The 11,705-nt window shown below is 44.1% G+C and overlaps 1 long non-coding RNA gene across 2 annotated transcripts; it reads right to left on the reverse strand.

Annotated features, from left to right (window-relative positions):
* Positions 1-341: 341 nt before the first annotated feature.
* On the reverse strand, positions 342-10,887 carry LOC108350876 (uncharacterized). Of its 2 annotated transcripts, XR_010066256.1 has the most exons (4): positions 10,476-10,876; positions 2,694-3,018; positions 1,826-1,911; positions 342-429 (listed from the first exon to the last, which is right to left on the reverse strand). It is a non-coding gene; the product is annotated as an uncharacterized LOC108350876 (long non-coding RNA). The 2 variants fall into 2 exon arrangements; XR_010066255.1 differs by having other exon boundaries at positions 342-3,018; positions 10,476-10,887.
* Positions 10,888-11,705: the final 818 nt, after the last annotated feature.

Raw genomic sequence — 11,705 nt, forward strand, 5'->3', positions numbered from 1 at the left:
GGACTCCCTAGCCCTGAAGTAGGGGAGAGACAGACTGAACCACGTTCCTGAAGAGCTGCCTTTTGATGGCCCTGATGGCCGATTCCCTCCCTTTACTCAGAAGTTTTTGCATCTTACTTTATGGGATTCTGTGGTCTGAAATACTCCATAAATCACCATGCGCCTTTCAGAGTCTCTCTATACGCCTCATTCACACGTCCTGACAGCTCCCGCACCAGGAAGAGGTCTGTTTGGTGGCTGATGAGACCTGGCCAGGCCCTCTGAGCTCCCACAGATAAATCTATCAGTCACCTGACCGGCCCACGCCCGTTTCCCAGCTTGGATCTATGTGCAGAGCTTGGTGCTGGATGATCAAAAGTCTGAAAATGTTTAATGACACCAACACTTTGCAGATTCCGAAGAGGGGCAGTTCCAGATTCCCCGGGCATCCTGGAAAGTAAACAGTGGTGCAGCAACGGTGTTAAAGCCCGTGCACATTTTCTTGGCTCGTGTACAAAGTCTGGTATTAATCTGAGTAGGCCTAAAACAAAGGCTTAATGTGAGGCATTAAGCTATTCTGACCTTAGGGACTGGCATCAGGCTGGAGTAGTAGACAGAGAGCCGTGGGAACAGCCCACATAGACAGCTTTGACTATGAGCTACTGCTCTCCTAGACCACACACTCCTAACCACCAGCCCACCTTACCTTACAAGACAAATGCTTGAGAAGTATCTGAGCCAGGCAGTCTGTCTTTCTTTACGGGTACAGTTTACAAGGTAGGACCACACCCTCTTTTGTCCCTATGTGCTAGATTGAAAGGATGGGCTCAGGGCAAAAACCAAAGATATGTATCAGCAGGAGAATGACTGTTGGATGTCTTTAGAGCCCTAAAACATGTTAGTTCTCCTAGGACTGGCAGGACCTTTATCTCCTTCCTAACTGTCCTCCTACCTTGGGCAGACCCTGCTGAGCCCCCACCGGGTTTTACATAAAGCCAGTCCTCTCCACACTTCCTTTCAGCTTGGAAGTCACAGCTGCTAATTCACTCCAAACAAGAGGAAGTGCTGCTCCAAGACTCCATCTTTGTTCCTGGCCTGATGACTCGTTCCCTAACGACAGGCATTGGACACTGCAGCAGTCCACAGATACACTGAGTAGCCTGCACGTCCCAATATGCAGCTTCCTAATCCAGGTATAAACCGCTTCTCTGTCCCTGTCCAAACACATGCATCCCTTCCATGACTGTATCTGCACACAAAGCAGATTGTTCTAGCTGGTTCGCCTCTGCTTTTGACCTTTGTCTGGTACCTGACCTTGTCTCTCAGTTACGTCATGATCCCAGGAGCTTACAACAAACAGCCCGAGTCCTACCTGTGTGCCTAGGCAACCTTGCATAACCTCAACTGCCCCCACTTATTAAATGAGTCTAATAAGAGCACCCACCTCCAAGATTTGTTGTATTTATAAAATTACATAATGCCCTGAACATGGCCATTCCTAACTGTAATAGAAAGAAATTTATGTGTTCCTGACTCAAGTCAGGCAGGGTGCCAAGATGGACTGTCTTTAACATGTGTCCCTCTCAGGAGCCTGAGCCATTTATTCAGAAATGCCCAGCTGATTGCTTAGTGCTGCTTGTATCCTGATAGTTGGTGCATTATTTCCCAACTGGGTTCCAGGGAACACCACTGTGGTGGTTTGAATGAAAATGGTTCCCATAGGCTTATAGAAAGTGACACTATTAGGAAGTGTGGCTTTGTGGGCTAGGTGTGGCCTTATAGGAAAAAATGTCACTGGGTATAGACTTTGAGGTTTCAGATGCTCAAACCAGACCCAGTGGCTCACCTTCTCCTCCTGCTGCCTGCAGATTCAGTTGTAGAGCTCAGCTCCTCTCCAGCACCATGTCTGTCTGTGCGCTGCCACGATTCTTTCTATGATGACAATGGAACAAACCTCTAAACTGTAAGCCAGCACCATTAAATGCTTTCCTTTATAAGAGTCGCCATGGCCGTGGTGTCACAAAAAGACACTCAAGCAGTATGATTGGCAGATATGACATTAGAGGACATTGTGCATTGTTGCCTAAGTACTACCAAGGGCATGGTTTTACTCTTTGATAAGAGGAGAAAAGCACCTAATTTTATAGTTGCCCACCAGCCTCACACATCTATTTCCTCTGTAGACACACCATTTGATGAGCTTGCCTCCTCAACCTTCACCTTCCTTTCTTCTTGCTGTTTAATGTCGAGCATAAAGGACAGGGGAGCCTAGAACACAGTCCTAAACCTCCCATCAGGACAAGGTTAGCCTTCTGTGTGAGGATAGCCATCCAGCAGCACTTTCATCCAGACCATGTTTCTTCACCTGGACCTTGATCAATATTTATTCTCCTCAAAAGGGAAGCTTGGGAAGGTTGAGTGTGGTGTGTCAGTAATCCGACCACTTGTGGCCTGAGGTAGGAGGATCCTGAGTTTTCTGTAGCTGGGGCTATACAGAAAGACCCAAGAAAAAGAAAGGATAGAAGGGAAGAAGGGAAGGAAAGAGGGATAGGGGGAGGGAGGGGAGAGAGAGAGAGAGAGAGAGAGAGAGAGAGAGAGAGAGACTTACAACTGGTATCCAGAATGAAAGTGAGAGGCAAGCACACCGGTTAGACATGTCTTGTCCCATCTCCGTCTCTAGAGCTAACACCACTGGCTCAGAAATCTAATCTCACCCTGTGCTGCCCCTTTCCTGCTGCAGTGTGACAAATACAGCAGGTCCCTACAGCAGAGTGCTCATAACAGAAGCATGCCAGCATCCCCATGGTGGAATGCTGCCCCACACAGATGCTCGGCAGCCCTCCTGAGTGTGCACGCAGGACTGTCTTCTGTGATGGCTCAGTGCAGTCCGACTTCACTTGGACGACACAGGAGCCACATAAACACTCTGGGCAGAGGACTTCATTCTCATCTGAGTGTCAATAGGTGTGATTCGAGTGTAGAAAAACCAAATGACTTCAACCAGGAGTCCTCTGGGTTCCAAAATATGCTCTCGTTTGCCTAGACAGAGAAAAAGAACTGTATTCAGGAGCAAGGAGCATTGGGTGAGAAAGCCTAACAGGATTTTCCACAATCCTCCCTGTCCTCAAAGCAGAATATAACTCAGGCTTATGTTGGAGAGCTATACCAGACTGCTCAGGACAGGTGGGGCTTACCACTCACTGCTCACCTAGAGCAGAGGGTGGCTTTCCTCTCTCTCTCTCTCTCTCTCTCTCTCTCTCTCTCTCTCTCTCTCTCTCTCTCTTTCCACCCTCAGATCTTCACACTTTCTCGAACTCTATAATGGACTGTATTCATCTTCCCATCCTCTGAAAGTGGCATTGAGCCCAGTGGCCACATGTTTATGAGCACGGAGAGAACCGATGTGCATTTTCCTCCATGGATCATTCCGCGCTCATTCCGCCCTGGAGACTGTGTACAGTTGGCTCTCAAAACCAACCCCATTAGGCTCAACCATTCCACAGCCTCGGTGTAATATCTCAAGGAACTCTCCCGAGTAAGGCTTGCTGTGCACTCACTCCTAATTACGCGCACCATCACAGGACATATCTGGAGTGACACGAGATTCTGTGCTGGAAACACTCATCACGTAGCCGAAATTATTATACAAAAATATTGCTCTGACTCTGGTGTCATTGGAAAGTGGGAGACTTGCAAGATTTAGTGAGAGGGAAGCTATATATATAACTTGTTTGGATGAAGTTAACCTCTGCATGGACTTCCTTGGGGATCCAATGCATTTATCACACACCAAAGCTATTAGTGCCACGGCAGATTGTTGTAACATAACACACGCTTGCTGTCATCAGCCCGCAGTAACGCAAATCCAAGATGTTCACTTGGAATGGCATGGGATGTTTAGCAGTTCCAGCCCAATGCCCACTAAATTCACTGCGCACGTCCACATACTCCTAGAACTCACCTCACATCTGTAAATGCATGAAGTAAAATATCTACAAGAAAATTGAAAAGCACCATAAAATATCTGGGTTTTTTTTCCCCCTAAATATCCAGATGTTCGACTTTGCTTAGTAAAAGCCTCTATAACTTTTACTGCTTTCTTGTCTCCATATTTAATCTCTGTTTGGGAGGCTATGGACCCATGTAGGATGCTTTCCCATCCAAGGCTCAGACACGAAGCTCGAACTTGAAAATGACTTCTAAGTAACCCCACGGCTTCTTTTCTAGGCTCATCGTCAGTCTTGATGGGCCCAGGACACACTGTGGAAAGCGGTCTGGAAAGCTGAAACCAACGAGCATCAGGAACATGAAAATCAGGGTCACTACAGGATCTCAAGGATGTATGCTCTCACCTCTGCTGAGTGTTAGGTGGGAAAGCCTTGCTCTCAAGTAGCAAATGTCAATCCCTTACGAGTCTTACCAAAAAAAAAGGCCATCCGTGAGAGCCGAAGGAAGTCACTGCTGGCCAGGCGATCGCAGTAGCCTAGTCTTAATAATATTATGAAAACGAGGGGCTGCTTCCAAATTCTTTGTCTGTGATGTAACCTCCTATCCAGGAGTCCCCAGAGAAACCCTTTCCAAGTAGATTCTTCTGTCTTACCCTAATGACATTTGAGAGCTGACTTTTCTGGGTTATAAATCTCCACTCCAGACTAATCCGTCTCCTCACCAACCTTCTCCCATTGCCTTGTGTCCCTTAAACAGTGGGTAGCAACCTTACATGGAGTCACACACCTGAATGGGGGTCTCAAAACCTTGACAGTGTTAAAAGATTTTTGGAATGTGCAGCAACCAAGGCCTATTTCAAAGTCAAACATACAATGAACGTGAGGTGTGTGTTTCTGTGGTAACCTTCACGGCAGCCGTAGTTCTGAACAACATCGTGCGTTCTGCAGTCACTCTGTAGCCCCTCACACTGCCTGAAACAACTGAGCTTAGATCCAAGACCATTATGCATTCTGGATTAAAGTGGTTTTGTGACACACGCATGTTTTCTGCTCGTCTAGAAGCATAATGGTTTAATTACAGAAAACCAAGAGTTTTACTATCTTACCATTCTCCCACAACTAAGTACCTAGGCAGTGTATTTTCGGATTGTGTTGTACTAGGATGTTTGATTTTAAAACTTGCTATTTCAGTTGCTGACTTGAGTTTCATCTTAAAAAAGGAATCATTAAGTGAGTTTTGGCTTAGAAGGGAGGACAATTTCTAACAATCTTTGAAATGCTCCTAGACATGCTTCTGTTTGAGACTATGTGTCCTTTGTACCAGTTGAGGAATGTCTGTTTTGGAAGTGGGACTTATATACAATGTAATACCTCTCAGCCATGAGAATGATAGAATTCTGGGTTTTTTTTTCCTTTTCAATTAACGTTATTATAAAAACAAAAGAAAACAACAACAACAATGATGACGACGACAAAAGCAAACCTTGGGAAGTCAAGAACACCACACTGAAATTAAGCAGACCCAGAGACTACACATCTCAGTGAACTACACAGTTAGGACAGGGATTCTCAAACTGGGGAGTTGCACAGTGCACTTCACACTCTCACCTCTGAGTGTATTTCTATGCACTTATCTACCACCAGAAGTGAGAAATCTGTGGCAGAGTCGGAACTAGAAAAACAACTAGCTGTATAGCCTCTTTCATAACTCAAGTTCATCCTATTTAAATTTTAGTTAAATTTTTACTTTTTGAGACTTTCATGAGTCCTATAATTACGATTTACATCGTCGTCACTCCCTTCCCCTTTCCAACTCCTCCCATAATGCCCCCCTTCCCTCTATTTCTTACTGTGTTAGTGCCTTCCTTGTTCAATACTGTTGTATTCACAGTGTTATCATTTTCACTTTAGTCATCAAATTCAATTTCTGAAACTTCAGTAAATAAAGATTATGCATTTCAGTTCTTTTCCTTTTTCTTCCCATGCCTTGTGGTTTTTCTTTTTCCATTTGTGTGTTCTTTGCAGAAATCCCTAAACCCGTGCCTCATGGGAAGCACTACTAACACTTACGTTTCTTCGTTTAACTTAGATAACTTCATTCCCAAATAATCTTGCTACGCACAGACCTTTTCTTCCTTCTGAACTATAAATTACCTGCCAGTCCCTTGATTTAAAAAGACATTCCTGCGCCCTGGAATAGAAGTGAAATTCCTCAAGAAAGGGAACTTGAAAATCTGTTGTGGGTTCCACAAGCAATAAGAGACTCAATGCTTTTACACTAAACCAAGAATGAACTGGGGGCCGTATGTCTCTGTCATGCTGCTCCACTCAGTGCTACAAGTGCTGGGCCATGGAGCGACACAATCGAGCAGGCACGTGTCACCTAACTTATGACAGAAGACTTACACGGAAGTGTCTCAAAATCAACTAGCATGAAAATCCCTGACTTACTAACTGGATTCACCAGAGCACTCAGTACAAGAAAAAAAAATCAACTGAATGTCTATACATCAATAATGAAAAAAAATCCAAAGATAAAATCAAAATGCCAATTCTGACTCTTTTGGTCCAAGAAGGGATAGGACAGTAAGAAGCAAATTTGATCAAAGACATAGAAGATGCGTGTTATTCCATGAACTGTGGGATATGGCTGAAATATAGACCTCGGTAAGCTTGAAACACGCCCTGTGCTCATAGATTAGGGTGCTTGGTGTATAAAGTTGCATCACTCCCCAAATTTGTCTCCATATTGAATGCAATTATTATCAAAATAATAAGTAGGTTTCAAAATATTTTAATAAAAATGAACACACTTATCCTAGAGACTTATAATGCCCCAAACAATCCTGAAAAAATACAAAAGTTGGAAGTTTCACTTTCCTACTTCTAAACTTATTAAAAATCTGCAGTAATCAAAACAGCATGGAGACACAGATTGAACCCAGTGAACCTTACTGTGTATTGATTGTTGACCAGGGGGCCAAGGCAATTCAATGAGGAAGTCTAATATTTTCTTTTTTATCTTTTTTTTAATGTATGAGTGTTTTTCTTTCGTGTATGTGTACCATGTGTGTTCCTAATCCCAGAAGAGGGCATTGGATCACCTGGAACTGGAGTTACAGATGGTTGTGAGCTGGTGTGTGTGTGTGTGTGTGTGTGTGTGTGTGTGTGTGTGTGTGTGTGTGTGTGCTGGAATAGAACCCAGAACAGCAAATGTTCTTTTTTAACTTTTTATTGGTTCTTTGTGAATTTCATATCATGCACCCCAATCCCACTTATCTCCCCCTTTCCTGGTACCTACCCTCCACCCTCGAACCCTTCCCAACAGAGAAAAAATTCTTGTTGTGTCACAGTGCATCCATCCCATAGTATAGCCATTTTGTCTACACGTCTTGCAAATGTTCATAGCAATGAATCATTGGTCTGATTTGAAGCCTCTGGCTTCTGCTACTGTCAATATTGGATCCTCACTGGGCCTCCTCTTAGATATCCTGTTGCTTCCTTGTGTTGTGCAGAGCCTGTAGTTTTAGATCTGTAGGACTGACCCTTCATGTACTCCAAAAGTTCATTGATGGCGTAGATGTTGGGGTGAGCCAATTCAAAGCCTCAATCTGGACCTGAGAGGTATCTGAGCTGGTCAGCCTGTGGGTCTCTACTCTCATGTCTTCCTGGCTGTCTCACCAATGAAACACAGCCTCCCTGCCCCCCTAACCAGGGACTGCTATACCACGCTGCCCAGGCAAGGAACAGGGCCTGCTCTCCTGGGTGTTTAGCAGATGGGGGACACGCCCTCCCACACACACAAAAATGCATAAATGGACATTAGAATCTGCATAGGAAAGAGAATATGTAGCCTTTCTGTTATGGTTTGTATATGATTGGCCTAGGGAGTGGCACTATTAGAAGGTGTGACCTTGTTGGAGTGGGTGTGTCACTGGATGTGAGCTTTAAGACCCTCATCCTAGCTGCCTGGAAGCTAGTATTCTGCTAGCAGCCTTCAGATGAAGATGTAGAACTCTCAGCTCCACCAGCACCAGGCCTGCCTGGATGCTGCCATGCTCCTGCCTTGATGATAATGGACTGAACCTCTGAACCTCTAAGCCAGCCCCAGTTAAATGTTATCCTTTATAAGAGTTGCCTTGGTCATGGTGTCTGTTCATAGCAGCAAACCTTAAGACACTTTCTCTTTCTAATGTTAGGTGCTGGTTCCACCTATTTTCCCAGAAATTTCTTTCTTTTTTTCTTTTGTTTTCTTTTATGACTCAATAAAATTCTGCTGTGTGTGGTTCCACGTGTTCTTTCTCATCTCATCTACTGACAAACATCTAAGCTTCATTTCCTTGCTGTATGGACAGAGCAACAACAGACACGAATGAAGAAGGATCTCTACAGTAGGAGACATGTTTTTAGCTTTTTGGGAAACCTCTACCCCATTTTCCAGTGGCTGTCCTGGTTTACAATACCACAAACAGGGCACAGGCCCCTCTTTGCCCACATTCTCCCCAACATTTGCTGTTACTTGTTTTCCTAGTAATAGACATACTCTGATCATATCCTATATCTGAAGAAAGAGCTCACATCCAAGATAAATAAGGAATATTGAAACTCCACACGAAACTAAATAGTACAATGAAGAGTAGGCAGAGGATTAGAATAGGCCTCTCTCTCAATGCAGAAAGTAGTGAATTAATACGTTAAAAGGATCTAAGCATCAGTATCGTTAGAAAAATTGCAAGTCAAACCAGAATGAGATCCTGTTTCCCACAGTGAGGCTGGCTGTAATAGTAACAGGTATAGACAGTGGAAAGTTCTGGGAAGGGCATGAAGAAACTGGAATCCTCATTCATCACTGAGGGAAGATGTAAACAGTGCGTTCACATGGGGGGAAATTGGCAGTTTCTCAAAATACTAAACATAGATATAGAGTTACTTATGAGCCAGAAACCCAACTCCAAACTAAAGTATAGACCCAAGAGAACTAAAACTATATGTTTATACAAAAACTTTTACACAAATGTACCTAGGATACTATTCATAAAATAGCCCTAAGTGGAAACAACTCAATGTCCGTCAAGCAAGAAATAGATAAACAAAGAACATTATGCCTACACAAGAAATATTATTCAGACATAAGAGATGAAATACAATATCAATATGTGATAGACTGAGTGACCACTGGAATAAAGAAAAGGAAGGTTGGAATGAGCTAAAATAGGGGAAAGGCTACATAGTCCATGACATCATTTGTGTGAAGTGTCCAGAAGATATAAATACATAGTGACAAACAGTATCTTGGTGAGTATGAGTTGGAGGCCTACAGGAAAGCAAATCAACAGGCAAAGATATGGGGTTCCTTTGGGTGGTGGTGACCATATTCTTGTGTTCAATGTGGTGATAAGTGAACTGCCCTATAGCCTTTGAGTTGTGTAACTCAAGAGGCTGAATGTACGTTGTGGAAGTTATGGACGTATATAGGGCTCCTAACAATGGGAACAGTGACTCTTTTGGCTGCTCTTGAAACTCTTTTCTTCCTATTGGGCTGCCTTGTCCAGCCTTGATATGAAGGCTTATGCCTCGTCTTATTGTATCTGGTTTTGTCCTGTTTCGCTGTCATCTCTTGGAGGCCTGCTCTTTTCTGAAGAGGAAACAGAGGAGTAGTAGATCTGAGGAAGATAGGAGGTGAGGGGCAACTTGGAGGAGTGGAGAAGGGGGAACTGTGATCAGGTTGTATTGTGTGAGAAAAGAATCTATTTTCGATAAAAAAATATAAAATTTAAATTTAAGAAAGAATATTTAAATGACAATACTTGTAAATAATCATGGTGTACACCGTGACATTTTGATGCCTAAATTGTGGAATGATTAAGTTAATTAGAGTAGGGGCTGGAGAGATGGTTCAGCGGTTAAGAGCACTGACTGCTCTTCCAGAGATCCTGAGTTCAATTCCCAGCAACCACATGGTGGCTCACAACCATCTGTAATGGGATCTGATGCCCTATTCAGGTGTGTCTGAAGACAGTGACAGTGTACTCACATACATAAAATAAATAATAAAAAAAAGAGTAGCCTACATCTTAGATACTTCATTTTACTTGTTTTTAAGTAGTGTACCAACATTGCAAGGAAGCAGTGAGCTGGGTTCTCACCACGGTTCTGCTTGGTCAATGATCTTTATTTTAAATGACAGTTTCATACACATTTGTGGAGTGCAGGATGCTTATAAATAGACAATAAAGAAGCATTCTAAAGGAACAGCATGTCACTTGCTCCTGGTCTCTGTTGCTCTGACGAGAACACTCGATAGACATTCTTCCATGGGTAAGGTTACGTCTCACTTAAGGTGAGTTTGTCCTACAGCCTCTGGCATTCTCTTCCCTCTTCATTACTGAAGATCTGTCTCTGCTGAGCCCATATAAGAGCTTTTCAAAGTTTCTGCAATGATCTAGCTGTCTAGGACTTCCCTTGAAATCCCAGGCAAGCTCCTGTTTTATTCTCAAGATAAAACCAAAGTCTGTCATCCATTTTCTTTATGAGGTGTATTCAACTCACAGTTCCACAGGCCTGAGATCCAGGGGCTGCAGCCAGTGAGGGCCTTCAAGCCCATGGAGAGCACTGAAGCAGCGTGAGAGGCCATAAGGCAAGACAGAGTGAGCTTGTTAGTTTCCATCTCTCCTCCTCTTCTTTCAAAGCCACCAGTGTCATGATGGGATAGGAAGCACCATTATGACCTCATCTAAGCCCAGTGATCTCCCAAAGGCCCCGCCTCTAAATACCATCAAGTTATGAATCTGTGGATTGTTTCCAAAGCATGAATGCTGGGGAACATATTCAGAGCATGCTAGAACTTTAGGCAGCTGGGGTGCTAGGAGTAGCCTTTCTTCCCTCCCTGTCATGCTAGCTAAGCTGAACCAATCTTTGAGGCAAATCTAATAGCCACTACACTCTCGAAGTACAGCATTTCTGAGGAAGCTCCAAATTGGAACAAAAGGCTTGCTGTTTTCTGGGGCCTTTTCCTCAGACACTTTGGGAGCCACCTGTGTGTTAGCAGCGGATGCTGTTTTTGTCTTAGGACAGCGTTCCTTCTGTCTCACTGGTTCTCTGGGTGAGCCCTTTCCATCTCGCGTGTAAGTCACATTTATCTGGAGACAATGGACTAGAATTCTCTCGCCCAGAACTCTCAACAGGGTAATTGTTCCAGTTTCTTCTATCAACAGCAGAGACCCCCGACCAGGTGGCCCAAGAAATCGCTCTAGGCCACTTTCCTCTGTCATTGCCAGCTTGCAACTTCTCACTTCAACAATCTGCTCCTGAACGCTCTCACTAGCCCTTTCCTCTCTCTGTAGCAGCCCAGCCTCCCAAGTTTCAACTTCCCAGAATCCATTGGAGACACCCTGACTCGCACTCCTGCAGGGCCCTGTGGTTTACCCACTCAGAACAGATCTGACTGGATTTGGATTCCTTGGTGCATCCAGATCCCTCCCTAGAACACTGACTCCAGGAAATGGCCCGTCTCCTCTGTCTGTATTCCCTGGGTACCCAAAACAAATACATGGTGAATAGCTGCATGTATGTATCAGCGATTTGAAGCTGTAAAGACATTCAAGGAGAAAGGGACTGATATCTAATAAAACAATGAGCTATGCTGAAAGGGCTTCAACACCGATCAGATGTGCTCTCCTGAGGAATCTCTCCATGCACGTGTGGAGGGAAAAGCCTTGAGAGTATCACCAAATACTTGGCAGCAAACTCAGCGGCCATTCTTCCCTCTGCTGAGGAACT

Source organism: Rattus norvegicus, chromosome 4 (genome assembly GCF_036323735.1).
Source record: "Rattus norvegicus strain BN/NHsdMcwi chromosome 4, GRCr8, whole genome shotgun sequence".
NCBI lineage: Eukaryota > Metazoa > Chordata > Mammalia > Rodentia > Muridae > Rattus > Rattus norvegicus.